The sequence below is a fragment of the Taudactylus pleione genome, unplaced genomic scaffold, assembly GCF_031769625.1.
Source record: "Taudactylus pleione unplaced genomic scaffold, aTauple2 ptg000130l, whole genome shotgun sequence".
NCBI classification, from domain to species: Eukaryota; Metazoa; Chordata; class Amphibia; order Anura; family Myobatrachidae; genus Taudactylus; species Taudactylus pleione.
This window is the reverse complement of record NW_028284532.1, coordinates 2,058,969-2,085,511: the sequence shown is the minus strand read 5'-3', so window position 1 is coordinate 2,085,511 and position 26,543 is coordinate 2,058,969. Positions and strand designations below refer to the sequence as shown.

At 45.1% G+C, this 26,543-nt stretch overlaps 1 protein-coding gene across 6 annotated transcripts in view; it reads right to left on the bottom strand.

Annotated features, from left to right (window-relative positions):
- Positions 1–26,286, bottom strand: part of PMEL (premelanosome protein) — a 38,259-nt gene extending 11,973 nt beyond the window's left edge. The window contains exon 1 of one of the 6 annotated variants that reach the window (XM_088473077.1): positions 26,217–26,286. The gene's annotated coding sequence lies outside the window, so the exon portion shown is untranslated. Of the gene's footprint in view, positions 1–628; positions 649–1,082; positions 1,103–1,248; positions 1,268–26,133; positions 26,154–26,216 lie in introns of those variants that run through there. The other 5 variants (XM_088473078.1, XM_088473080.1, XM_088473081.1 and 2 more) reach the window with 5 other exon arrangements.
- Between the last annotated feature and the right edge of the window lie 257 nt (positions 26,287–26,543).

Sequence of the window (26,543 nt, the reverse complement as noted above, 5' to 3'; positions counted from 1 at the left end):
CTATCAGAGCCAAAATCACTCCCACTGACATCACTTGTGGTGTCAGTGGGGCCGGCCCCAGCCGGTAGACGTTCCCATGGGAACGCCTCCGTCTGGGCAGCCACGCCCACCAAAGGGGGCGTGCTGTCAATCACCATCGACAGCACACCCCCTTTGGTGCGAGACCCATAACGACGGCTACCCCGTCGATATTCGGGTCTCGCGCATGTGCACGACGGAGGCGCCTCCGTCATGCGCATGTGGGAAACATCGACCCGCTTGCGAGCGCTCGCAAGCGGGTCTGAATGAGACCCTCTGTTCCAACTCTGGGTCAGACCCGGAATTTTTTTGGAAAAGGGGTATAAATCAGCAATGTGGCAGGAAAAAAACTCAGATAAACCAAATTTTTTACAAACACATCACACTGATATTATAGAAAACCCCACACACGAAAAAAAAAACCAGAAAAAAAAAAAGTCTTCATTACCCTCTCACACATTTGCTGCATACACACACAACGATTTAGTAAATGAACGATTTTAGTAAACGATTTTCATTTATTTTTTCAAGGGAAAAATTAACGAAAATCGTTCATTTACTAAATGTAATGAACGATTTTTTTGAACTACAAACGATTTTTGCATATTACCTTAATGAAAATCGTTCAGTTGGTCAGTCTGACTGAACTACAAACGTGAACGCGCATGAACAATAATCATTCATCGTTTTAAAAAAATCGTTGTGTGTGTACTATGCACCTTTACTTTCCTCCATCTGAGGTCCCTATTTATATACAAGTCTTTCAGTTCAGCCCCTCCTCACCTGTCCATGTTCATCTCATTAGACCAGACTGCTAATGAAAGGCTCTGCTCCTAATAAGTGGTCATATGATCTTTTGATGCCTCTGAACTGTGACATCCTGGCTGTATAATCTCTGTACTACATGCTTTTATCTTTCAAGTAGCAAAAAGAAATGTTACAAAGAGGGCCTGTATATATATATATATATATATATATATATATATATATATATATATATATATGATGACACATATCCTCTGATTTTCTATTTTTTTTTATCACAAAATGCATAATTGTCATACATCAGTCTTTTATTCTTCTTCTATGGGCCGGATTCAATTAGCGGCAAAGATGTCCGTTTTCGCCAAAAAAACAGGAGAAAGGTTTTCTCCATCTCAGACCTGGGGGGAGATGTACTAAGCTCTGAAAAGTTATAAAGTGGACACTCATAAACTGCCAGCCACTCACCTCCTAAAGCTGGGTACACACGTAAAGATTTTCTGTCCAACCATCCAACTAGTTGATTGGTTGGAAAGAAAATCTGGTAAAGTATGAAAGCAAATGACAATCAGCCAGAAAATGGACAAAAACTGTTGTTTGATCACATTGTTTAGATCAAACATTTAACAAACTTGTCTGAACGAGCATTTTCATCTGTTTTTTGGCATTTAGGAGCAAATTGCTGATCATCATTTACTCCCATTTACTCCCATACATTACCAGATTTTCCTAAATGCCAAAAACAATGCCAAAAAACCAGATGAAAATGGTCGTTCAGACGAGTTTGTTAAATGTTTGATCTAAACAATTTGTTTGTGAGCAAATTGCTGATTGTCATTTCCTTTCATACCTTATGCTGGGCATACACTATGCAATTATCTGTCAGATATCTGTCCAATCTGGCCGGTTGGAATGAAAACCTGGTAATGCATGGGAAAGAAATTACAATAGAAATTTGCTCCCAAACTCTAGAAAATGGACCAGATTTTCCTTCCCACCAGACAGATTTGACAGATATCTGACAGATAATTGTAGAGTGTATGCCCAGTATTACCAGATTTTAGTTCCAACCAATCAACTAGTTGGATAGTTGGACAGAAAATCTTTACGTGTGTACCCATCTTAACTGTCATGTTTCAAGCTGTATTTGAAAAATGACCGTTGGGAGCTGATTGGTCAGTGATTTATCACTCTCCACTTTATCACTTTCCAGGTTTTAGTACATCTAGAAAAAATAAGAAAAATCAATATTTTTGGCTAAAAATGTGGGGATTTCTTTTAGAACCCTTTGGACACCCGCTCTAATGATAAATTACCCCAAAACATTTTCGTAAGTTGCGTACTTAAGCTAAAAACAGGTTTGCAAAGTTTTGGCGAAAAATAAAATAAAATTGTTGAAAATGGGTTTAAAGTTTTGGGTCTGGTTTTTTGGGGGGCCACATGGATGCGACGAGTGCTTTAAACATTGCACGTGGCTGCAGCATGCATTTTTATGAACGTTTTTTTAAACTGTTCACGCTGAATCGTGTCATTGTAGCTCTGCCCACTGCTTTATAATGTCGGTAATATCACCATTATAAAGCGGGGGGCGGGGCCGCGATGACACAATCGCGGCGGCACACCCCCGCATCGCTCACTTCAGCCGCCCCCACACCCCCTTCTGCACCAACCTGGCAGCCCCCTCAGAATGTCAGTAAGTATGGTTTTAAGGATATCCATGCTTAAGAACAGGTGACTTAATTAGTACCTCAGTCAGTTTGATTATGCTATCTGTGCACAAGCATGGATATCTTTAAAACCTGGACTGTTATGCCGCACATCCACTTGCCGAATGTGAAACGAGAGCACGATTACGACATTGTAATCGTGCAGTTGTTTCACAGTATGTGATGTGCCTACACTGAACATTTAGTCATTCAGTGTAGACACATCAATCTTCCCCGTACATGCTCAACCTGACGTTATCGTCAGGTTGACCAGCATGTTCGGGCGATGATAGATGCCAAAAATGACCAGCGGGCACACGCATCGCTGGTCGTTTTTGACTTTAAACTGCCCGATTTGCGGACGATTAACAAGCGATTGAATGATAACTAAGTCGTTATCGTTCGATCGGCCTGTTTAATCGCGTAGTGGATACACACCTTTAGGGAGCCTTAAGCTGGGTACACACTGGAGTGACAGGCATTGCCCGTGCACACTTGAACGAGTTAATGAATGACGAAAGGATCACTGGGCCTGATTCAGACCCGCTCGAGAGCGCAGCTCGTAAGCAGATCGAAGTTTGGCCCCTGCGCATGCGCCGCCTCCGGCATACTGTCGAAGCTGGATAATTGGCTAAGACAAGATCAGTTTAAAATTGGATCGCAGCAACGCCATCTTGCGACTGGCCGCAAGACGCCATCTTGGAAATGAGATCGCAAGACACCATTTTGCGAATGGCCGCCTAAGCGCCATTTTATATAAACTCCCACTTTAGAACATATGGCGACATTACTATTAGCATCATGCGATTGCATCTTTCACCATTTCTCATACACACATTAATAAGCACAATTGCGCTGTTAACTAGTCGCATATTAGCGAATGCATAAGATCCTGTATGAAAACGCTGAATATTAGCTTCATGCACACGCATCTGCCCCAAGTTAACTAGCGTCTTTACATCAAACCCCACATACTCACACATTACATATTCACATACAAGGTTCCATAAGCTTTAAGGTATAAGATTCAAGTAGGCACATTTACTATAATTGCTATGAAATAAAGATTATTTCGTAACTAAGGTTTTATACGTGATAAGTAAGCCATGTTTGGTATTGTACTGATGCGTACTCTCTCAACAGTATTCCGGTAATATCGAAGGAGAGATCGCAACATGCATTCTCAACTTATGGACCGCAGAGACTTCAAGCAACAAAATGTACATTATATGAACAACTGTTAGGATTTGCATGAGGCGGGAAACCAGAGACCTCTAGTTGTTAGAGGCTGGACTGTGTCTATTTGAACCAACCTGTTAAATTCCTTGCAACATATGCCCTCTCCTTTAGGACCAATGGTATTAGCAACAAACTTCTCTATTGTGTTGTTTATTCCTGGGGGGTATAAATATGTGTGCTCTGACCCTGGGTTCCTAGTCTTCGTGCTGAATGCTAATTGACGAGGATTTTTTTGCTGATGCCTAACATCTGGACCAGAGAACGCTGCATATGTATAACTGTACTTGGGTCTGTATAATTTCTTTGCGCTAAGATTATATGAGGATCATAGTGTGTAACTGCTGTACTTTTACTTGAATAATACTTTGTGCTTTGGAACCACAGGTTCTAGGTCTGGTGTCTTTATTTACTGTATGACTGCGTACGCAAAATAGCATCATCCTTAGAGGTTTATAGGAAGGATATTAGAAGGTATAGGCAGGGGTATTTATAAGGTTCAAAGGCAGTATCGTTAGTTGGGGGCTCGTAGTGAAGTCACTTGCCCACTCACACGGCACTTATTATCGATTTCTCACCAAAGGGTGGAGTGGCCACATGCAGGGTTTACCTGCAACCGCTCGGTGCTGAAAGATCGCTACCCGTTTTCGTGTGAGCCAGGGACGCTGACTAGAATCCAGGGACAAGAGAGGAAAAAGTTTGTTTTCCTTTGTTGATAGAACCTAACATTTAAAGGGGTGCCGCAGTATTGAACACGCGGCTGAATCACAGTTTTGCGCACAGTAAAGACGCACTTTAGTGTATGCAGCTAAAGGTTGTCATACGGTTCTGTGGTAGTCGCATTATTGTGTATGCGACTGGTCGCACAATAGCGTATATGTACTTCTGGTTGTGCTGCCACGTGTTTAAACAAAGCCGTTGAGATTTACATTCTTTTCAATTGTTGTCAATATCTGGGTTAACGCGTATTTTTCTGCACAGGAAAAAAGTGTGTAATAGTGAGTATTTGTTGGTAGGGGTAACTTGTTCCCTAAAGTTAGAGGTACCGTATGACCTTTAAGGGCTAAGTGCTAGCCGCTCGGTAAGCAGCTTACCGTTCTATACACAGTAGCAGGTGTACATGTTGTCTTTGTTGTAGAGAGGTGCGTGGAAGTAGCCGACTTAAACTTCCATAGGTGTGGAAGTTGCCTTCTTAAATCTTATCCGGGTGGGAGGAGTAGCCTTCTTCAAATCTTCACAGGTGTGTGGGCGCTGCCGTTAAATCGTCCACAGGTAAGTGAAAGTATCTTGACTGTCTTTCACCAGTTTAAATCTTTATTGAAAACCGTAGGAGTTGTCTCAGAATGGGAGCCATGCAAACAATAGAGATGTTAGACAATGATGTGCTGCTAATTGAAGCGCCGCTTGGATCGGCCCGTCGTATTATGCATACTAAGTACGGTACTTATGCAATAAGGTATTGTGATGTATGGTTTAAAATGACGATGAAGAGTGTTAGACCGTTTCCCAGAATTGGTAGTTTTGATAAAGATGTGTTAGATAATGTCCGGGATCACATCAGTCTGATGCGCTCCCGAGAGAAAAAGGTTAAATATTATGAATATTTAAAGATGTGAAGGGGATGCGTGGCTTAAAAATGTGCAAGCAACGCAAACTAGCGTTGCGAGCGCATTGCCAGAGAATACATCTGCGACGCTGAATTGCAATACGGGCGAGCCGCAAAATGGCGCACACATGCAGCAAATTAGCATTGCGGAAGGTATTGCCAGCAGTTCACGCGCACCACCCCCACCTTATGTGAATGGAGGTGCAAGTACAGTTATCAAAAATACCCATAAAAATGTAACAAGCAATATGTACCCTCTCTTAACTAACTATAAAGAAAATGTTCATGATGTGGATGATGAGCCTATTGTAATGTCTGCCATTTCCCATGCTGTACAAATGATAGATAATACGCCATGACAATCACAAGTGGTGCCGCCATCTCCATCGGTAGCAGCAAGGGAAGTGCTAACACCCTCTGCACCCGTAGAGGAAGTACTTACCATACGTAGCAGCAACAGATTAAACCCCCAGCCAGGTAATAAGGTCAAAGGTAGCAGCGCTACCAGTCTGCATCCCATTCAGACAATAACTGTTCCGAATGGAAATGCAGATGCGAACGGTGTAGTGCCCAGGAGGGAAGTGATAATGCATTGTCCTTGGACAAGAGCAGAACTAAATTCCATCATAAATGATTTCCCCGATCCCAAAAAGGAACTAGCCAAATGTCAGAGATTTTTGAGGAATTTGGGTAGTTCTCATGAGCCAACTAATAAAGATTGGCGTGTGGTGTTAAGGGCCTGTCTACCACGCAATACCGACGTGACAAAATTTATCATGGATTGTGCATTGGATGATGACGTTCCCTTAACGGACCAAGTAAACCAAGGTAACATTTCCCGCATTGTAACTCAATTGGGTATATATTTTCCGGTGGTAGTTAACTGGAACAAAATTTTTACCATAAAGCAAAAGGAGAGTGAATCTGCAGAAGAGTATTGCGACCGGGCTTTGCAGGCTATCACCCAATACACTGGGATAGAAGATATTAAAGATAGCACTCACCACAGGGGAATGATAGTCACGGTACTCATGGACGGTCTTAAGGAAAACTTAAAGACTCGGGTTCAGACCTCACAACCTGGCTGGAGGGGAGTCACAATAGATACACTCATAGAATCTGCCATAGCACATGATAAGAACATCTCAAAGAGAGACCCAGAGCGAAAAATTAATGGCTGTCAGTATTCAAGCTCTGGAAGGAATGACGGTAACACCACAGCCAACAGACACACTTGCATCTACCCACACACCTACACCTGAACAGTTATATGCCCTCACTAATCCCACGCAACAACAAACACAGCTCTATTCTACTAACCCTACACAACCACAGGTCCCACACTACTCACAAACTTCATATCCCCCACAATACCCTTATCCTCCATATCCCTACCCATATCCACCACCTTTTCCCCCTGCTCAAACCTCACAACAACCCGTGTCTCCATCCGATCCACGAATATGTTTTCATTGTAACCAGCCAGGACATTTAAGTAAAACCTGCAGAGTAAAGAGGGTAGAACCCCCAAACCAGAGAGTACCTGGATATCCCCATAAGGGATATGCACAGAGACCAGCAAATATGCAGCAAGCACCAGCTCCAATTGTGGCCGTTAATGCTTTATTGGAGAATGGTAGCCAACGCTAGGGGTCAGGTCATACCTGTAGTCTACAGATAGTCAGGTTAACGGGAAGTACTAGGGAAGAACCGGTCATGATGGTTGATGTAGCTGGTACTGAATATCCTTTTCTTGTAGACACAGGGGCGACCAGGTCAGTGATAAAATCTCCCGTTAATTTACAGGTGACCAACGAGGCAGTACCAACAATGTATGTAACAGGTAAAGTGGAACATTATCCTTTAACAAAGTCCACAGAGGTTACTATTGGGCCGTTGCATACCAGGCATTCTTTCCTTCTGGCTGCTGCGGCTACTACTAACCTGCTTGGTAGGGACTTGTTATGTAAGATGGGATGTGTTATATATACCTCCCCTGATGGTGTATTTTTAGATATCCCTGAGAGAGTTGCGCACGAGGTGGGGGATATGTTGAACACTCCCCAAAGGATAATGTATCACTCTACCAGTGTAAATGAAAATCCATCCCAGGTAGATCAAATGTTGTCCTAAATTCCAGATTCCCTTTGGACTAAGGATGGACCGGACACTGGATTAATGGCAAACGTAAGCCCAGTAATGGTAATTTAAAAAGCGGTAGGCAAGCTCCAAAAATTCCCCAGTACCCACTAAAACAGGAGGTAGAATTAGGGGTTTTTCCAATAATTGAGCGATTATTGCAACAGGGAATTTTAGTTTGTACAGCTAGTGTAGCCAACAGTCCCATCTTTCCGGTGAAGAAGAGTGGTGGGAGGGGTTATAGGGTGGTACAGGACCTTAGAGGTGTTAATAAGGTAGTAGAGAGCCAATTCCCCGTAGTGCCAAATCCAGCTGTCATTCTTATGCAGATCCCTCCAAACGCAACCCATTTCACTGTCATTGACCTCTGTTCTGCTTTCTTCTCTGTGCCTCTCCACCCTGACTGTCAGTATCTATTCGCATTTACATACAGAGGTGGACACGGTTGCCCCAAGGTTTCATAGACATCCCCAGTATCTTTTCTCAGGCATTGCACAACTGTTTACAATCTTTTCAACCTGCAAATGGATCTGTTCTAATTCAATATGTGGATGATTTATTGCTGTGTTCTGATTCGTTTATGTCATGTTTGAATGATACTAAACTTTTGTTGCTTCATCTCTCGCATACAGGACACAAGGTGGCTAAGGACAAACTACAGCCGTGCCAATCCAGAATAAAAATTTTAGGACACTGCCTAACCCAGGGGTTAAGACATCTCACAAATGATAGAATCCAGGCCATACAGAACATGACACTGCCGCAGAATCAACAGCAAATTCGTACCTTCTTGGGAATGTGTGAATATTGTAGAATGTGGATCCCAGGTTTTTCTATTTTGGCCTTGCCTTTACAGGACTTAATCTCTTCCTCAAAGCCTGATCGTGTCATACACACAGAGGAATCAGATCAGGCTTTCCTTAATCTTAAGGATAGTCTGACAAAAGCACCTGCATTGGGAATACCTGATTATGAAAAACCTTTTGATTTGTATTGTACGGAAGCCGATGGTTGTGCTGCAGGTGTCCTTACACAAAAACATGGTGATGCCAGTAGGCCCGTAGCATACTACAGTGCCCAATTGGACACTGTGGCGAGATCACTCCCCACCTGTTTGAGAAGTGTAGCAGCTACCGCTTTATTGGTGAGTAAAAGTGAGGACGTAGTATTGGGTCATGATATGATTGTATACACTCCCCATGCTGTATCTGCTCTGCTGAACTCTGCTCAAACCAGACACGTCTCTTCGGCTAGGTTTACCAAATGGGAACTAGCTCTAATCGCACCTGCAAACATCACTGTTAAACGTTGCAGCACACTGAACCCAGCAACGATTTTACCATATGTACAACATGATGTACAAAGGGTGGAAGGAGACGAGTTGCTGACGGAGGGTGAGTTCAGCGGACATAATGATACACACGATTGTATGGAATATCTGAATCAGACCTTTACTGCTAGACCTGACATACACGACACACCTTTAGAGAATGTAGATGTGACTTTTTACACGGATGAGAGTTGTCATAGACAAACAGACACAGGTGAATTATGTACAGGTTATGCTGTTGTAAATGACAGAGACATCATAGAAGCTAAACCTCTTGGTCGTCCTCACTCAGCCCAGGTGGCAGAGTTAGTAGCACTAACTAGAGCGTGTGAACTGGCAGCAGGCAAATCTGCTAAAATTTACACTGACTCGAGGTACGCGTTCAGGATGGTGCACGATTTCGGAGCTCTATGGCATCTGAGAAATTTTATGACAGCAGCAGGCACACCAGTTGCACACTCCCGACACATAAAACATCTTTTAGAAGCAATCCAACTGCCCAAAGCGGTGGCAGTAATCAAGTGTAAAGCCCTTACATGTGAGGATGACCCGGTGTCACTGGGCAACAACAGGGCCGATGAAGCTGCAAAATGGGCAGCAGGGTTAAAAATGTTTTCTCCCATTGATAAAATTACGTCTTTCCAAACTATTGATATGCTGAAATTAATTGAGATGCAAAATTTGTGTTCAATTCAGGAAAAGTCCATTTGGAAGTCCAAGGGATGTGGGCAAGAGTCCTCCGGGCTCTGGAGGGACGGACAAGGTAAGCCAGTAGCCCCCAAGGCATATTACCCCAGCCTGGCTGAGGCAGCACACTGTCTGACTCATCTGGGAAAGCAAGGTATGTGCAAGTTGGTGAGAGTGTATTGGTGCGCACCAGGTTTCTCTTCACAAGCAGAAAAGATAGCAATGTCCTGTCTGACCTGCTTGAGGAAGAACATAGGGAAAGCGATCCCTACCAAACCGTCCCACATTCCACCTACTGATGGACCTTTCCAGGTGATACAAATTGATTTAATCCAATTACCACCCTGCAAGAATCTTAAGTATGTATTAGTGTGCACTGATGTATTTTCTAATTGGGTTGAGGCCCACCCAGCGGCCACTAATACTGCTGCGTTTACTGCCAAGAAAATAGTTCAGGAATTTGTATGCAGATACGGTATCCCTAAAATCGTTGAGAGTGACAGGAGTACTCATTTCACAAGTGATATTTTTCAAAATATGTGTAAGCTGATGGGGATTAATAGCCGACTTTACACCCCCTACCGACCGCAAGCCAGTGCCAAGGTAGAGAGGATGAACGGGACTATTAAAAATAAGTTAAGTAAAATCATGGCAGAGACTGGACTAGGTTGGCCAGAAGCATTACCGTTGGTCCTGCATAGTATAAGAACCACTCCCAGACCCCCTCTAAATCTGTCTCCCTTTGAAATACTCTTCGGTAGACAACCTCATTTGATTATAAGTCCACAGGAAGACTTGAAAGGTAACAAAGAGGTAACTGTAAAGTATCTTGTATCAATGAGTAAGCAGTTAAAACAACAGTAGCAGAAACTGAAATTGTTGTCCAATGATATGCCTGAAACTAACTGTCATGATGTTGAACCAGGAGAATTATGATCAGAAATTTCTTGCGTTTAGGTTGTTTGACTGATCGGTGGGAAGGTCCGTACCAGGTGCTGCTGATAAGTACTACATCTTTGAAAGTGGCTGAGAGAGATACCTGGGTCCATTCCACTCACTGCAAAAAGGTCAACCAACCGGTGGAGAAACGAGTCGGAGACAAGGCTGATAGCGTGAACCTGTCGCTCGTGAGCTTGTTCCGGGAGGATTGAAAAGGTCGTAGTGAGATACCTGAACTAAAAGAAATCTGCAGGTCTTGTTGTGGCAATGGACGGGTCTGCTGTGTTCATTTTCATATTCTCTTTTGAGTGTTCACCATCCTGGTCGTTTCGGGAATGTCCGGTTTCTGTGAAGGGGGACCGATTGTGGAGAGGGGAGTTGATGGCAGTGCTGATGGAGTGGAGTCAGAAGGAGTGCAATGCCAATCAGGGGAGTGTCTAACCAATCTTAGTACTGTTATTGTTAAGAGAGCTGTTATTCCGGATACTCAGGGACGGTGTGGAGGTTTATCGTCTGAAGATTCCTGTATTTGTGAACTTTGTGGGTCCCTAGTTGATGAGAATTGTATCAAACGGTGCCAGCCTAATTATAACCCATACTGGGGTGGGTATCCTTTAGAGGATTATCATTAGGGGTGTGCACCGGCCACTTTTCGTGTTTTGGTTTTGGATCTGGATCTTTCTTCGTGTTTTGGATCTGGATTGGTTTTGCCAAAACCACCCTTCCGTGTTTTGGGTTCTGGGTTTTGTGTTTTGGATCTGTATTTTTTTTTAAAAAAGCATAAAAACAGCTAAAATCACAGAATTTGTGTGTTTTTCTGCTCCTATGCTATTATTAACCTCAATAACCTTAATTTCCACTCATTTCCAGTCTATTCTGAACACCTCACACCTCACAATAGTGTTTTTATATCCAAAAGGTTGCACCGAGGTAGCTGGATGACTATGCTAAGAGATACGAGTGGGCGGCACAAACACGTGGTCCATCTAGGAGTGACACTGCAGTGGCAGACAGGATGGCAGTTTGTAAAACTAGGCCCCAAACAGTACATAATTCAAAGAAAAAAAAGAGGTGCAAGATGGAATTGTCCTTGGACCCTCCCACCCTTATGTTGTATAAACAGGACATGCACACTTTAACAAACCAAACATTTCAGTGCCAGGGTCTGCCACACGACTGTGGCTGAAATGATTGGTTCGTTTGGGCCCCCACAAAACAAGCTGGCAATTAATCTGTCCCTGCACAAACTGGCTCTACGGAGGCAAGATGTCGTCCTCATCCTCCTCATCCACCGATTCCTCACCCTCTTCAGTGTTGTGTACATCCTCATCCTCACAGAGTATTAATTCGTCCCCGCTGGAATCCACAACCACAGGTCCCTCTGTACGTTCTGGAGGCTGGTCTCCCTGGAAGAGCTGATAATTCATTTTATGAACATCATCTTCTCCACATTTTGTGGAAGCAACCTCCTACGCCTTTCGCTGACAAGGTTCCCGGCTGCACTAAACACTCTTTCGGAGTACACACTGGAGGGGGGCAACTCAGGTAAAATAGAGCCAGTTTGTACAGGGACCTCCAAATTGCTTCTTTTTCCTGCCAGTACAGGTACGGACTGTCTGACATGCCTACTTGGATGCTGTCACCGATGTAATCCTTTAACAGACAGACGCACGCTTGTCGCTGCTGCTTTAAGGATGCAGGTGCGGCTACAGCCCACACATTTCACAAAGACAGAAAAAAAAAGAAGAATTTTTTTATTGTTTGTGGAGCGCACTTTGACTGTTACACCACCCTTTAACAGACAGATGCACGCTTGTCGCTGCTGCTTTGAGGATGCAAGTGCGGCTACAGCCCACACAATTCACAAAGACAGAAAAAAAAGAAGAATTTTTTTATTGTTTGTGGAGCGCACTTTGTGGGTTACACCACCCTTTAACAGACAGACGCACGCTTGTCACTGCTGCTTTAAGGATGCAGGTGCGGCTACAGCCCACACATTTCACAAAGACAGAAAAAAAAAGAAGAATTTTTTTATTGTTTGTGGAGCGCACTTTGTGGGTTACACCACCCTTTAACAGACAGACGCACGCTTGTCGCTGCTGCTTTGAGGACAGTATCATATGCAGTGACAGTAGACTTGTCAGAAATTGTTGGCACGTCCTTCAGTCCGGACCAGATGTCCAAACCGGCCCTTGACTTATGACACAGGCGCACGCTTGGCGCTGCTACTGTGTTGATGCACGTGCGGCTACATCGCACACAAGTCACAAACACATAAAAAAAAAGTTTTTTATTTTTTGGAGCACTTTGAGGGTTACACCACCCTTTAACAGACAGACGCACGCTTGTCGCTGCTGCTTTGAGGATGCAAGTGCGGCTACAGCCCACACTATTCACAAAGACAAAAAAAAAAAGAAGAATATTTTTATTGTTTGTGGAGCACATTTTGAGGGTGTCACCACCCTTTAACAGACAGACGCATGCTTGTCGCTGCTGCTTTAAGGATGCAGGTGCGGCTACAGCCCACACATTTCACAAAGACAGAAAAAAAAAGAAGAATATTTTTATTGTTTGTGGAGCATACTTTGAGGATGTCACCACCCTTTAACAGACAGATGCATGCTTGTCGCTGCTGCTTTAAGGATGCAGGTCCAGCTACAGCCCACACATTTCACAAAGACAGAAAAAAAAAGAAGAATATTTTTATTGTTTGTGGAGCACACTTTGAGGGTTACGCCACCCTTTAACAGACAGACGCACGCTTGTCGCTGCTGCTTTAAGGATGCAGGTGCGGCTACAGCCCACACATTTCACAAAGACAGAAAAAAAAAGAAGAATATTTTTATTGTTTGTGGAGCATACTTTGAGGATGTCACCACCCTTTAACAGACAGATGCATGCTTGTCGCTGCTGCTTTAAGGATGCAGGTCCAGCTACAGCCCACACATTTCACAAAGACAGAAAAAAAAAGAAGAATTTTTTTATTGTTTGTGGAGCGCACTTTGAGGGTTACACCACCCTTTAACAGACAGACGCACGCTTGTCGCTGCTGCTTTGAGGATGCAGGTGGAATCTAGACGGGATTTGGAACCGGGCACACACTACCTCCATCAATTGTCTAAATCCCACTGCACTAATGGCGGATACCGGACGCACGTCTAACACCAACATAGCAGTCAAGGCCTCAGTTATACGTTTTGCTTCAGGATGACTGCTGTCGTACTTCATCCTCATCGCTAGGGACTGTTGGAGGGTCAATTGTTTAGTAAAAGTAGTGGTGTTCCTACTTCCTCTCTGGGATGATGAACAACTCCCAGCAGCAGCAACAGCACTAGGAGGAAGTGGTTCTTGATCTTTCCCTATTTTATTTTTATCGGAGAAAGTTTGGTCCTCCATTTATGTTATATTGATATATACGTGCGGCTAAGGCGCACACAAACACAGAAAATATTTTTTTATTTTTGCTGGAGAGTAGTGCACTTTGTGGGTTACACCACCCTTTAAGAAATGAGCCAGCCGGCCCTTTACTTATGACACAGGCGCACGCTTGGCACTACTTTGTTGATGCACGTGCGGCTACTGCGCACACAATTCACAAACACAGAAAATATTTTTTTATTTGGTTTGGAGTGTACTTTGGGGGTTACAGCACCCTTTAACGGTCAAGCCAGCCAGCCCTTTACTTATGACACAGGCGCACGCTTGGCACTACTTTGTTGATGCACGTGCGGCTACTGCGCACACAATTCACAAACACAGAAAATATTTTTTTATTTGGTTTGGAGTGTACTTTGGGGGTTACAGCACCCTTTAACGGTCAAGCCAGCCGGCCCTTTACTTATGACACAGGCGCACGCTTGGCACTACTTTGTTGATGCACATGCGGCTACTGCGCACACAATTCACAAACACAGAAAATATTTTTTTATTTGGTTTGGAGTGTACTTTGGGGGTTACAGCACCCTTTAACGGTCAAGCCAGCCGGCCCTTTACTTATGACACAGGCGCACGCTTGGCACTACTTTGTTGATGCACGTGCGGCTACTGCGCACACAATTCACAAACACAGAAAATATTTTTTTATTTGGTTTGGAGTGTACTTTGGGGGTTACAGCACCCTTTAACGGTCAAGCCAGCCGGCCCTTTACTTATGACACAGGCGCACGCTTGGCACTACTTTGTTGATGCACATGCGGCTACTGCGCACACAATTCACAAACACAGAAAATATTTTTTTATTTGGTTTGGAGTGTACTTTGGGGGTTACAGCACCCTTTAACGGTCAAGCCAGCCGGCCCTTTACTTATGACACAGGCGCACGCTTGGCACTACTTTGTTGATGCACGTGCGGCTACTGCGCACACAATTCACAAACACAGAAAAAATTATATTTTTTTTAGCACTTGGGGGGAGCACCCCTGACGGACAGAGCACCCCCTGGACAACACTACAGCACCCCTTTAGGACTGGGACACTGCACAGGACTTTGGAGTGGACACAGCCCCTATGGACAACTGACTGCACAACACAGTCCAGCCAGCCCCTATGGACTTTGAAGTAGTGGAGCCCCTATTAACAACAGCAGCACAGCACAACACAGCCAGCGCCTATGGACTTTGAAGTAGTGGACACAGCCCCTATGGACAACAGCAGCACAGCGCAGCACAGCACAGCACAACACTACTCTGCACTACACTACACTACACAGCCCAGCCAGCCCTAACTCCCACCCTCCCTCTTCACTGTCCACAGCCGAGTGAGAAAATGGCACCGACGCGGGTACCTTATATAGGATCCAAAACCCGCGAGACCCGGAAGGCGGGATGATGACGTTTTGCCTCGATTTCAGATCCGCGTCAGGCGGGAAAAGTCGAGCCTGACTCGGATCGGCCTCGGATCGGGGGGGCTCGGGGGGTTCGGATTTCAGAATTCTGAACCCGCTCACCCCTACTTTGAAGTAGTGGACACAGCCCCTATGGACAACAGCAGCACAGCGCAGCACAGCACAACACTACTCTGCACTACATTACACTACACTACACAGCCCAGCCAGCCCTAACTCCCACCCTCCATCTTCACTGTCCACAGCCGAGTGAGAAAATGGCGCCGACGCGGGTACCTTATATAGGATCCAAAACCCGCGAGACCCGGAAGGCGGGATGATGACGTTTTGCCTCGATTTCAGATCCGAGTCAGGCGGGAAAAGTCGAGCCTGACTCGGATCGGCCTCGGATTGGGGGGGCTCGGGGGGGTTCGGATTTCAGAAATCCAAACCCGCTCACCCCTAATTATCATAGTATGGTAGGCAAAGTGTTAAATCAAACTGATTGCTGGGTGTGTTCACATGTGCCACAGGGACAGCATAATGTAGGGTTGGTGTCATTTCCGCTGGATATCACGGAAATTTTAGAATTACAGAAACCACATCCAAACCACCTCATTTCAAACTCTACCAATTCCAAGTAGATGGATCACTTTTGTGTTTAAACATAACCAACCCCAATAAACCCGGGAGTTGGGAAGTGACAGGGAATAATCAGACGATGACCTTCTCACAAAGAGCTGATAAATGAGTCTATAAACCATGATCTGTTACGCTCAATTAAATCTAGTGGGAGACATTTTAGGTACCGGTATGCATTGAGTTTCACCAAAGAAATTATTGGTAAGGTGCCAGATGGTTATTGTGCTAAAATAATACAGCCAGAAACTTGCATGTACCAGATGGAAGACCCAGAAATAGGATTGTTTGCAAGGGAAATGTGCTTAATGATAATGATGCATACCATTCCTTATGTTCTCCCTGATAATGTATATTTTATATGTGGAAGAAAAGCGTATAAGTGGCTCTCCCCGAGTTCCGAAGGTTTGTGTTACCTAGGAAGAGTAGTCCCAGAAGTTATGACCCTCACACATGTTGAAATGCTTGGTATACATAAAAACACACACCGTCACCATATCTTCACACACAATATGAACACAGAGGCAAACAAAATATGATACCTGGTGACGTGCACAAAGCCACTCAGTTAATTAGTGAGACAACTGGCTTTCAAGTTTTAGTCACATTGGATCCCACCAGGATTTCTCGGGGTACATTAAATTTTAGATATATTCAGGAACTTGCTAAATTGATAGATAATATCACCGAGATGTACGATGACACATTCAGGTATACAGGGAGAGAATTGCAAGCGTACAAGAAAGAACTGTTGCAACACAGGCTAGTGTTAAATTATTTAACTGCTGTTACTTATTGCGTAACATTGGCCACCCAATTTGGAGTAAAATGTTGCACCTATGTCACCAATGATACCAGCGACCCTAAGGAAGTGATAGACCGGAAGATGGATAAAATTCTGCAGCTAAAATGGGAATTTCGTAAGAACCACAATGCTTCAGTGGCTGAAGTAGGGGAGAAGATAGAAGGATGAGTTTCATGGCTGAACCCAGTGAAATGGTTCTCAGGTCTAGGGGAATGGGTCCAGGAAGGCAAATTCCAGCATAGGCAAATTGATCCTTATACTGATTGGCATCATGATAATTGGCATATGCGTCCGGTGTGTTCCTATTGTGTTAAAGTGCAGAAAATTTAAAAATAGAGTAAAATGAAAGAACAAAATTATGATGGTGGTCAGTATGAATACAGAGGTAAATACAGAACTGCATTACAACCCTGAATTAGGAAATACCATCATTTAATGTATTATATTTAGACATGCATAGAATGTATTATTGAAATGTTATTTCAAAACACCTCAGATAATGTAAAGTCTCAAATTTCCCCTTCAAGACTGCCTTTATAGGACTGGTGTATCCCCACACCTTTCGCATGATCTTCCAAGATCCGCGGTGTGCGTATAATAGTAGTTTTATGTCCCCACTCAGAGACACATTATTTATGGATTAAGAACCACCTGGTGCCATCCCATAATAACACTAAATAGTATATAAATGTAAGCCTAAATTATAGCATGTTGTTCGCTATCAAAGGGTGGACTGTCGGAGCTGGATAATTGCCTGAGACAAGATCAGTTTAAAATTGGATCACAGCGACGCCATCTTGCGACAGGCCGCAAGACACCATCTTGGAAATTAGATCGCAAGACGCCATTTTGCGAATGGCCGCCTAAGCGCCATTTTAGATAAACTCACACTTTAGTACATGTGGTGATATTACTATTAGCATCATGCGATTGCATCTTTCACTATTTCTCATACACACATTAATAAGCACAATTGCGCTGTTAACTAGTCGCATATTAGCGAATGCATAAGATCCTGTATGAAAACGCTGAATATTAGCTTCACGCACACGCATCATCCCCAAGTTAACTAGCGTCTTTACATCAAACCCCACATACTCACACATTACATATTCACATACAAGGTTCCATAAGCTTTAAGGTATAAGATTCAAGTAGGCACATTTACTATAATTGCTATGAAATAAAGATTATTTCGTAACTAAGGTTTTATACGTGATAAGTAAGCCGTGTTTGGTATTGTACTGATGCGTACTCTCTCAACAGTATTCCGGTAATATCGATGGAGAGATTGCAACATGCATTCTCAACTTATGGACCGCAGAGACTTCAAGCAACAAAATGTACATTATATGAACAACTGTTAGGATTTGCATGAGGCGGGAAACCAGAGACCTCCAGTTGTTAGAGGCTGGACTGTGTCTATTTGAACCAACCTGTTAAATTCCTTGTAACATATGCCCTCTCCTTTAGGACCAATGGTATTAGCAACAAACTTCTCTATTGTGTTGTTTATTCCTGGGGGGTATAAATATGTGTGCTCTGACCCTGGGTTCCTAGTCTTCATGCTGAATGCTGATTGACGTGGGGTTTCTTGCTGATGCCTAGCATCTGGACCAGGGAGCGCTGCGTATGTATAACTGTACTTGGGTCTGTATAATTTCTTTGCGCTAAGATTATATGAGGATCATAGCGTGTAACTGCTGTACTTTTACTTGAATAATACTTTGTGCTTTGGAACCACAGGTTCTAGGTCTGGAGTCCTTATTTACTGTATGACTGCGTACGCAAAATAGCGTCATCCTTAGAGGTTTATAGGAAGGATATTAGAAGGTATAGGCAGGGGTATTTATAAGGTTCATTGGCAGTATCGTTAGTACGCATGCGTAAGCCTCAGCGAACGACGGCAGCTCCATCGCTCCGGGGCTCACTACAAGATGGGGTGGCTGTTGATGTTAATTGACAGCTTGCCCCATTTTGTAGGCGGGGAGGGGGGTGGCTGCACGAATGCGTGGCATTTGTGGGTGACCCTACTGACATCACTCGTGATGTCTGTAGTGGACTTCCTGCTCTAATAGAGCAGGAAGTCCACTCGGGCTTGCGAGACCTGCGACCCTACCGCAGGATCTCCTCGCAAGCCTGATGGTCGTAATAATCACGACCATTGCCAGGCCGCTCACAAAAGCTATGGGTGGTCACCCACAGCTATGCGAGCGGCCTGGAGGACGAAACAAAAAAAAAAACCAAAACGCCCTGATTCAGAGCGAGCGCACACAAATAGCGTGCGCCTCTGAATCAGGCCCACTGTTCCGTCCTTCATTAACTTACCACAGGTTGCTAGCGATGTGTGCAACACATCAAACCTAGCGACCATGGGAGTGCGCAATCACCCGTACGCACTGAGCAATGTAGGTGATTTGTCGCTTCGAAACTGTAAATCGGCCGACATCGCTCCAGTGTGTACCCAGCTTTAAGGCCTGAGTTTAGGAAAGCCTGGAGTAGGCAGTATTGATCCACCTCATTTTTCAAAGTAGTAGAAAGAAAAATGAGGTAAATGAGTTAAAGTTAAATGATTTAAAGCCATCGGCGGATTTACCTAGGGGGCTGTAGTCCTCCAGTATAATCCACCACCCGCAGGGACTACCTAGAAGTGGTAGTGACTTCCGTGGTTACACAATAGTATTACCAATTAAAATTATGCTACACAGTAGCACAATCTTATTCACATTACACTGCACAGGTGCAACTGATTCATATTACACCACATAGTAATGTCCCTTAATCTTGTTATGACACACAGTAGTGCCCCTTTTACACAATACCCACATTTGTGCCCCTTATACACAATTCCCACAGTAGTAGTGCCCCTAATATACATACTGCCCACAGTAGTGGTGCCCCTTATACAATGCACACAGCAGTAGTGCCCCTTACACATAATGCCCACAGCAGTAGTGCCCCTTATGCAGTGCCCCCAGTAGTGGTGCCTCTTTTGCAGTGCCCACAATGGTGGTACCCCTTATGCAGTGTCCACAGTGGTAGTGCCCCTTATGCAGTTCCCACAGTGGTAGTGCCCCTTATGCAGTGCCCCAGGAGAGGTACCCTTTATGCAGTGCATCCAATGCAGTGCCTTCAGTAGTAATGCCCCTGTAGTTGTGCCTCTATAGCAGGCCGAAACTAGGATTTCTGTCACACGGGGCAAGGCAGTAATTTGGCGCCCCTTACAACACATTATGCCACATTAATGCCCCTTACAACGCATTATGCCACACAGTAATTCCCCTTGCAACACATTATGCCACAGTAATTTCCTTTACAACACATTATGCCACAGTAATGCCCCTTACTACACATTATGTCACAGTAATGCCCCTTACACATTATGTCACAGTAAGGCCCCTTATACATTATGCCACAGTTATGCCCCTTACACATTATGCCACAGTAATGCCCACCAGTGACAGCAGCCCCCCCCAGAACTGACAGATGAAACACTACTACAATCGGACTTTCACATTAAAATGGGATCTCCCAGTAAACCAGCTCCCTCCTTTTACTTGCCGGGGCCACGTGGTGGGTGAGCTCAGGCGGCACGGGATGGGATGGAGATGCCACATGCCGGGGATCGGTCAGCGCCACTGTCATGCTAATGTGGCCCCAGTCGCAAACCAATTGGAGCTCGTGGACCAGCAGCCGATGCTGATTGGCTGCCGGACCACAGGCTCTGATGGGCTTGCGACCGGCATCAGATTAGACCACAGGTTCTCAAACTCGATCCTCAGGACCCCAAACAGTGCATGTTTGCCAGTTCTCCTCACAGAAATTATTAGCTCCACCTGTGAGTATAGAATACACCTGTGCAATTGCTGGGTGATCTGCAAAACGTGAACTGTGTGGGGTCCTGAGGACCGAGTATAAGTACCACTCGATTAGACTGACGGCGATGCTGTGTCTCTCAAGGCCGGGCTGCAGGAGCCAGGTGGTTGCCTGCAGGTCCCGGCGTGCGGCTCCAAAGCCACACGTGCAACTACCTGGGGCCCCCCACCTTGGCAGCCTCTCCTTGTCACGCCCTCAAGTCCGGCTTGGGGCACGTGCCCCCTTAGCTCCCCCCCTAGTTGCGGCCCTGCCTATAGTATATACCCCCTGTAGTAGTTGCCCCTGTAGTAGTGCCTCAGTGGTAATTCCTCTGTAGTAATGCACCCTGTAGAAGTGCCCCCCATAGTAATGGCTCCTGTAGTAGTAACCCCAATAGTAATGCCCCCTTTAGAAGTAATGCCTCCTGCAGTAATGCCCCTTGTAATAGTGTCCCCAATAGTAATGCCCCTTGTAATAGTTCAACCAATAGTAATGCCACAATAGTAATGCCCCCTGTAATAGTGCCCCAATAGTAATGCCCCTGCAATACTGCCCCCAATAGTAATACCCCCTGTAATAGTGTCCACTGCAGTAATGCCCCCTGTAATAGTGCGCGCACACACACATCGGTCCGCTGCCGTCCGGTCCACCTGGCTGCTCTTCAGAACTATGGGAGAGACGTCATGATGCCTCTCCCATTGTTCCCATGGTGGGATCCGGAACCTGGAGCTCAGGAGTGAGCTCCAGCTCCCACTGCAACTGGTGCTACGGAGAAGGCAGGCGCCGGCTGGAAATAAAATCTCACCGGGTGCACGGCAAACGGAACCTTCCTACAGCGTCGGGCTGAGATAGGCTGGAGAAGGCGGAACTGTTTCCGTCTCAAAGCAGAGAGAGAGAGAGAGAGCGCTCTGAAAGACACTCCCTTGCTATAACGTCAGCCCTAACTGGCTTCTTGGGGCTGCAGCAATGCGATCCATAGAAGCAGGGTTCTATGCACAGTTTTTTTAAATTTAATTTTCCCTGCAAGACTCTTTTGCGCATACACATGGCATACCAGGTCCCAGGCCGATGCAGACTGCAACTGCCACCCAGTGATCTGGTGACATGAGCTGCCGCCAAGACAGACAGCCCCCCTCTTTCATAAAGGTAGGAACCGCCACTGGTGTCAATGGACCTCCTCCTGTATTAGACCATGCAGAATCAGCAGCAACACAAAAGGTGAGCAGAGGCACAATGCTGCCGGCGACTCTCTTACTTCCAGCATGTGGACAGGGCTCCGGACTGCTCACACACAATTCCTCTGCACTTGGGTGGAGGTTACTATAGGGGGATCATGTGGGAGTTTGACTGGGTAAGAAAGTCCCAGCACACAGTCACAGTTATCATCCAGAAATGGGGAAACGGGACTCCCACAGCTCCTCGCACACAGTGGGTGTCACGTTGCAGGCAGTGGGAGCTGGGAGGCTGAGTCTGGTGGATATCCAGAGTGGAACGAAGGCACCCAGCAATAGGGATTGCACTTGCAGTGAGTGGCCGGTGGGTGAACAATACGGGTTTCGTATCCAGGGAACCCCTCCCTATGTGACTGCACCGCTCCTGGCTTCCGTCATTTTGGTGTCACCCCATCAGATGATGTCACCCAGTGCGGTCCGCACCCACCTAGTGACGCTGCTGAGCGGTTGTGCAGTTGCACTTTTAGCGGCTTTTCTTTCCACATGAGTTTTGCTTAGAGGTGCTCTTTGAACCTCATCCTTTACTTTTAATGTGGCTCGTTTCTGTGTTTTTTGGCTGCTAAGATGATAAGCAAATTATATTACCAGAGTCTATCAGAATTTTAAGAAGGAAGACTCCAAGGGTATATTTATTAAAGGTCGATTTTAATAGATTTTAATCAAACTAAAAATCAATGAAAATCTATCAAAATCGGTCAACATCGATGTTGTGTTTCTGGGGCTAAATCACACATTTACTAACAGACAATTTCCGATTTTGTTTTTTGAGTATTAGTAAATAAAAGACCTTTGAGAGTACTATGATCAACTTCTGAAAAAAAAAATCAGTTTCACTTTGTCGCAGATGGGAACAATTCATGAGCACATGGAGAAAGGGCCTGATTCAGGTTGGTTCGCAATGCTGCGTTCGCATGCTGCCGACCGATGTTAGCAATCTGCGCATGCGTATAAGATACAGTGCACGTGCGCGAACCAGGCAGTGTGATCGTGAATGCGATTGCAGCCAGTACGCAGACCATCACTAATTGATTGACAGGAAGTGGCGTTTGTGGGTGGTGATGGGGGTGTGGTCATGTGAACGCAGGCGTGTCAGTACGTTCGAAAGCCGTTGCAGAGGTGTGCATAAATTATTCACAGTGAACCCATACGCAGCCTCAGTACTCACGGCGTGCTGGAAGTTTAGCAACTTCTGCAGCAGGGTCATGTCAACCACAAGTGTGTGTGCAGCTCCGATGTTACTCGATGTTACCAATGATTTGTATACTTGCACATTAGTACGGATGTGAGAAGAGGGTAAAGGGGCGGCATTATGTAGTGCTGGGCGTCTGCATCTTCTGCTGCGACGGCAGTGCAAATGCATTCATTAGCATATTTTCGCAGCGGAAGGGTGCGTGCAAATTCAGCATTGCGATCAAATCTGACTCAGGCCCACAGTTCTTGATGCAGGAAGCATTACACACATGGGTGAAACTACCATAGGTGCAAGGTGTGCAGCGCTATGGGGCCCAGAGCTGAGGAAGGCACATCTTCCTTATCAAAGTTATCTACATTTTTCAGCACTGAGTGGTACATAAGGGCCCTTACAAATTTTTACTATAGGGCTTTCAAATACCTAGTTACGCCCCTTGCTCAGCTGGCCGGTGACGCACAACATCAAGACTTTCCAGGCTGCGACCTTGGTCGTAGTGCTGGGATCACAGAAGATGACAGGAGGCATCTCTTCACTTCAGACACCTCCTGCAACATTTGAATTTTTGCAGGAAAGAATTGCAAAGCCGCTTGTGTTCGGCTGTGCAATTCTGTCCACTGCTGAATCAGCCCCTATATTCACTACTAGCTGGGATACCTGGCATTGCTCGGGTTAAAGACTGGACCCTTAAGTACACAAGCTGCTTTTTTTTTACATTGTCCTCTCCTATAACCTGGATAACTATGCAGTACAGGCAGGCGTATTCTCATACCGTTTGGAATGGGGTATATCAGGAGCTGACTGACTTACAGAACAGAAATCAGTATAGCTTCCAAAATCACTTGAGTTTTAGAAATCACTGCAGAACAAAGGGGGTGATTCATCTGCAGACGGATATGCTATTGCAGCTGATAGTCATGACATCCAGTAATATATGATTTTCAGACGGTTAGAGTTGATTTTCCTGTAATAGGCTACTGCAGGATAATGAGAAGTAAAGCATACTTGCTGACTTTTAATTAATCTTTTCCTGGAGCAGCCCAGTCATTTCTACTTTAGGGGGCGAGGCCAGGCTACAGCTATCATTAGGCCTGTCCCTTTGCTGGAAAGCCTGTGATTAGCGGGTCCGCAAGGAGTGGGCGGGGCTAAATGAGATAATTCGCATTGTTTAGCTCCGCCCCCTGCATACGGACCCGCAAATTTGTCCTAATATCTCCCCATCCTGCCCACTTAACTAGGAAGTGGGCGGGATGTGGGAGATATGCCTAATCTTTCTGGGGTGCGAGGGGTTACCCGAAAAATCGGGAGCCTCCCGCGACCCCCGGGAGAGTAGGCAAGTATGAAGTAAAGTAGTTGATACATGAGGGAAGTCGATCAGGTACGAGTTTGAGAATGCAAGTTTGTTTCATGAAATTCGCACACTTCACACTTTTGCGCACACCCGAGAAATGCGCAATCCAATTAGAAATGCCAATTTGCGTTAATAGGACATTCATCACCGGACTCCCTGTTTGATCATTGCAGAAACTTATTTGAGAAGATACAGTTGTGTTCCCACACCAGCCACTCACTTACTTTATAGCTGTATAAGTGGTGTTATGGGGATAATCACCGTTCTATTGTATAGGTAATTATTTATTGTACCTTCAGACGAATCCTGTTAGCATACAGGAGTGCTACTAATGCCCCTTTATGTAATTGCTTGAAAGACAAATAGAAAATAAAAGAAAAGGGGTTTGCTTCTTTAGTGCACTAATCCCCTAATAGCATACAAATATAATATGTCTATCCAATGTATTGATGTATTAACATGAAACATAGGGCCTGATTCAGAGCCGCTCGTAAGCAGCAGCTCGTTCGCTCCGAGCGATGTTTGGCCAACTGCGCATGCGTACGGATCGTTATACGCATGCGCGAACCAGTCAGTGCGGTTGAAATTCATGTGCTCGCAAAATAGCGAATGCCTGATAATTTCAGTGACAGAATGAGGCGTATGTGGGTGGTAACGGGGGAAGGTGCTTGAAAACGGGGAGTGGAAATCAGAACGCAGGCGTGCTTAAAGGTCAAAACGGACGTTTTATGGGAGTGCATAATTAAAACAGCAGCGTCATTCACCACGTCACTGGGTTATTTTATAGCCAGAACTGCTCGCAAAATTGTGGTAGCAAAAACCGACCACAAGAATAGCGAGCAGTTCATACCCTGTTCGATGTACTCAATTAATCTAATAAATAGCGGACATGACGCAGGATGCGAGCGGCCAGGGGGCGTAGTTTCCCAAAAAACGACCACAAGTTTTGTTCGCTCGTTCAGACCTAGAGGCGTGAACAGACCGCAAACAGCGAACGGTTCATTTGAATAGCCACCCCTATTTTCAGGACGAGCGAGTGCTAATTGCGTCCGGCTCTGAATGAGGGCCATAACTTTTATTGAAAATATTTCTTAAAATAAATTACTGGATAGCAGTGAAATATTAAAATGATAGTTGTGCATATAGATTGTGAATAGTGTTTAAAATCTTCCACTAGGGAAGAGTGCCCTTACGTTTCTTATTATTAGTATTCCTATAAGAGATTAACACTTAATTTATAGGATATTTGGTAATCTATTTTAATCTGATTAATAAGGAGTTAAGTATTATTCCTTTACATATCCGTGCTAAATACTTGATATGACTTTCAGTGTTATTCATACATATCTAGTCTATCTGAGCTCCGTGTTTAGATACTTAGGGGTAAATTTACTAAGAATCGAGTTTGGTGGAGTTTTTATTTTTTTCAACTCACTTTGCTTCACCAAAACTCGGGTTGTCACGGCCAGGGTATTTCAGCATGGCGCTAGGCGAGGGTTACCTGTGAGGTCATTGTGGCGCGGGCTGTCTGGTGGCGGAGCTGGTGTCTGGCGGGGGGCTTTGGCTGCGCGCGTTGTTGTGCGGGCCTGTTGTCACTCTGCGCTGGTAAGGCCTGGCGGCGTCTCCATTCCGTTTGGCATGGGCGCCGCCATCTTGCCTTCTGGCCATGTGATGCGGCTGGCCAATCCTGGTGAGTCACATGTTCCCTCCGGCCAGTAACAGCACGGCATGGGGTATTTAGGAAGGGTCAGTGCCTTCCTTCTTTGCCAGTGCAACGTGTATCTCAGCCTAGCTGAGAGGGAGTTCTCTGTGCTTACCTGTTCCTGTGAATTCGCTGTCTGCCTGTCAGCTCCTAGCTCCCACTGGACTACCCCGCTTCCTCCATCACCCTTGCCCATACCTGAGTGCCTGAGCCTGCTGACATCCTGCGCTTCTGTTCACTACCTGCAAACCTGGCTTGATTATTATCAGTTCACTACCTGCAAACCTGGCTTGATTATTTTTCAGTTTCACTACCTGCACACCTGGACAGCTCTAATTATTTCTACTTGGACATTAACCCTTCTACTCCCACCACAGAACTCTTGAGCACATTTATATATTCCTGGACTTTTATTTACTGCCATTATATGTCTACTCAAGCACTTCTTAAAAATCCTAGTTTTATTTTCAAATCTGCTTCTGTGTTCGCTCCTGCTACCACCCCGGGTCCACAAACAACCCAGAA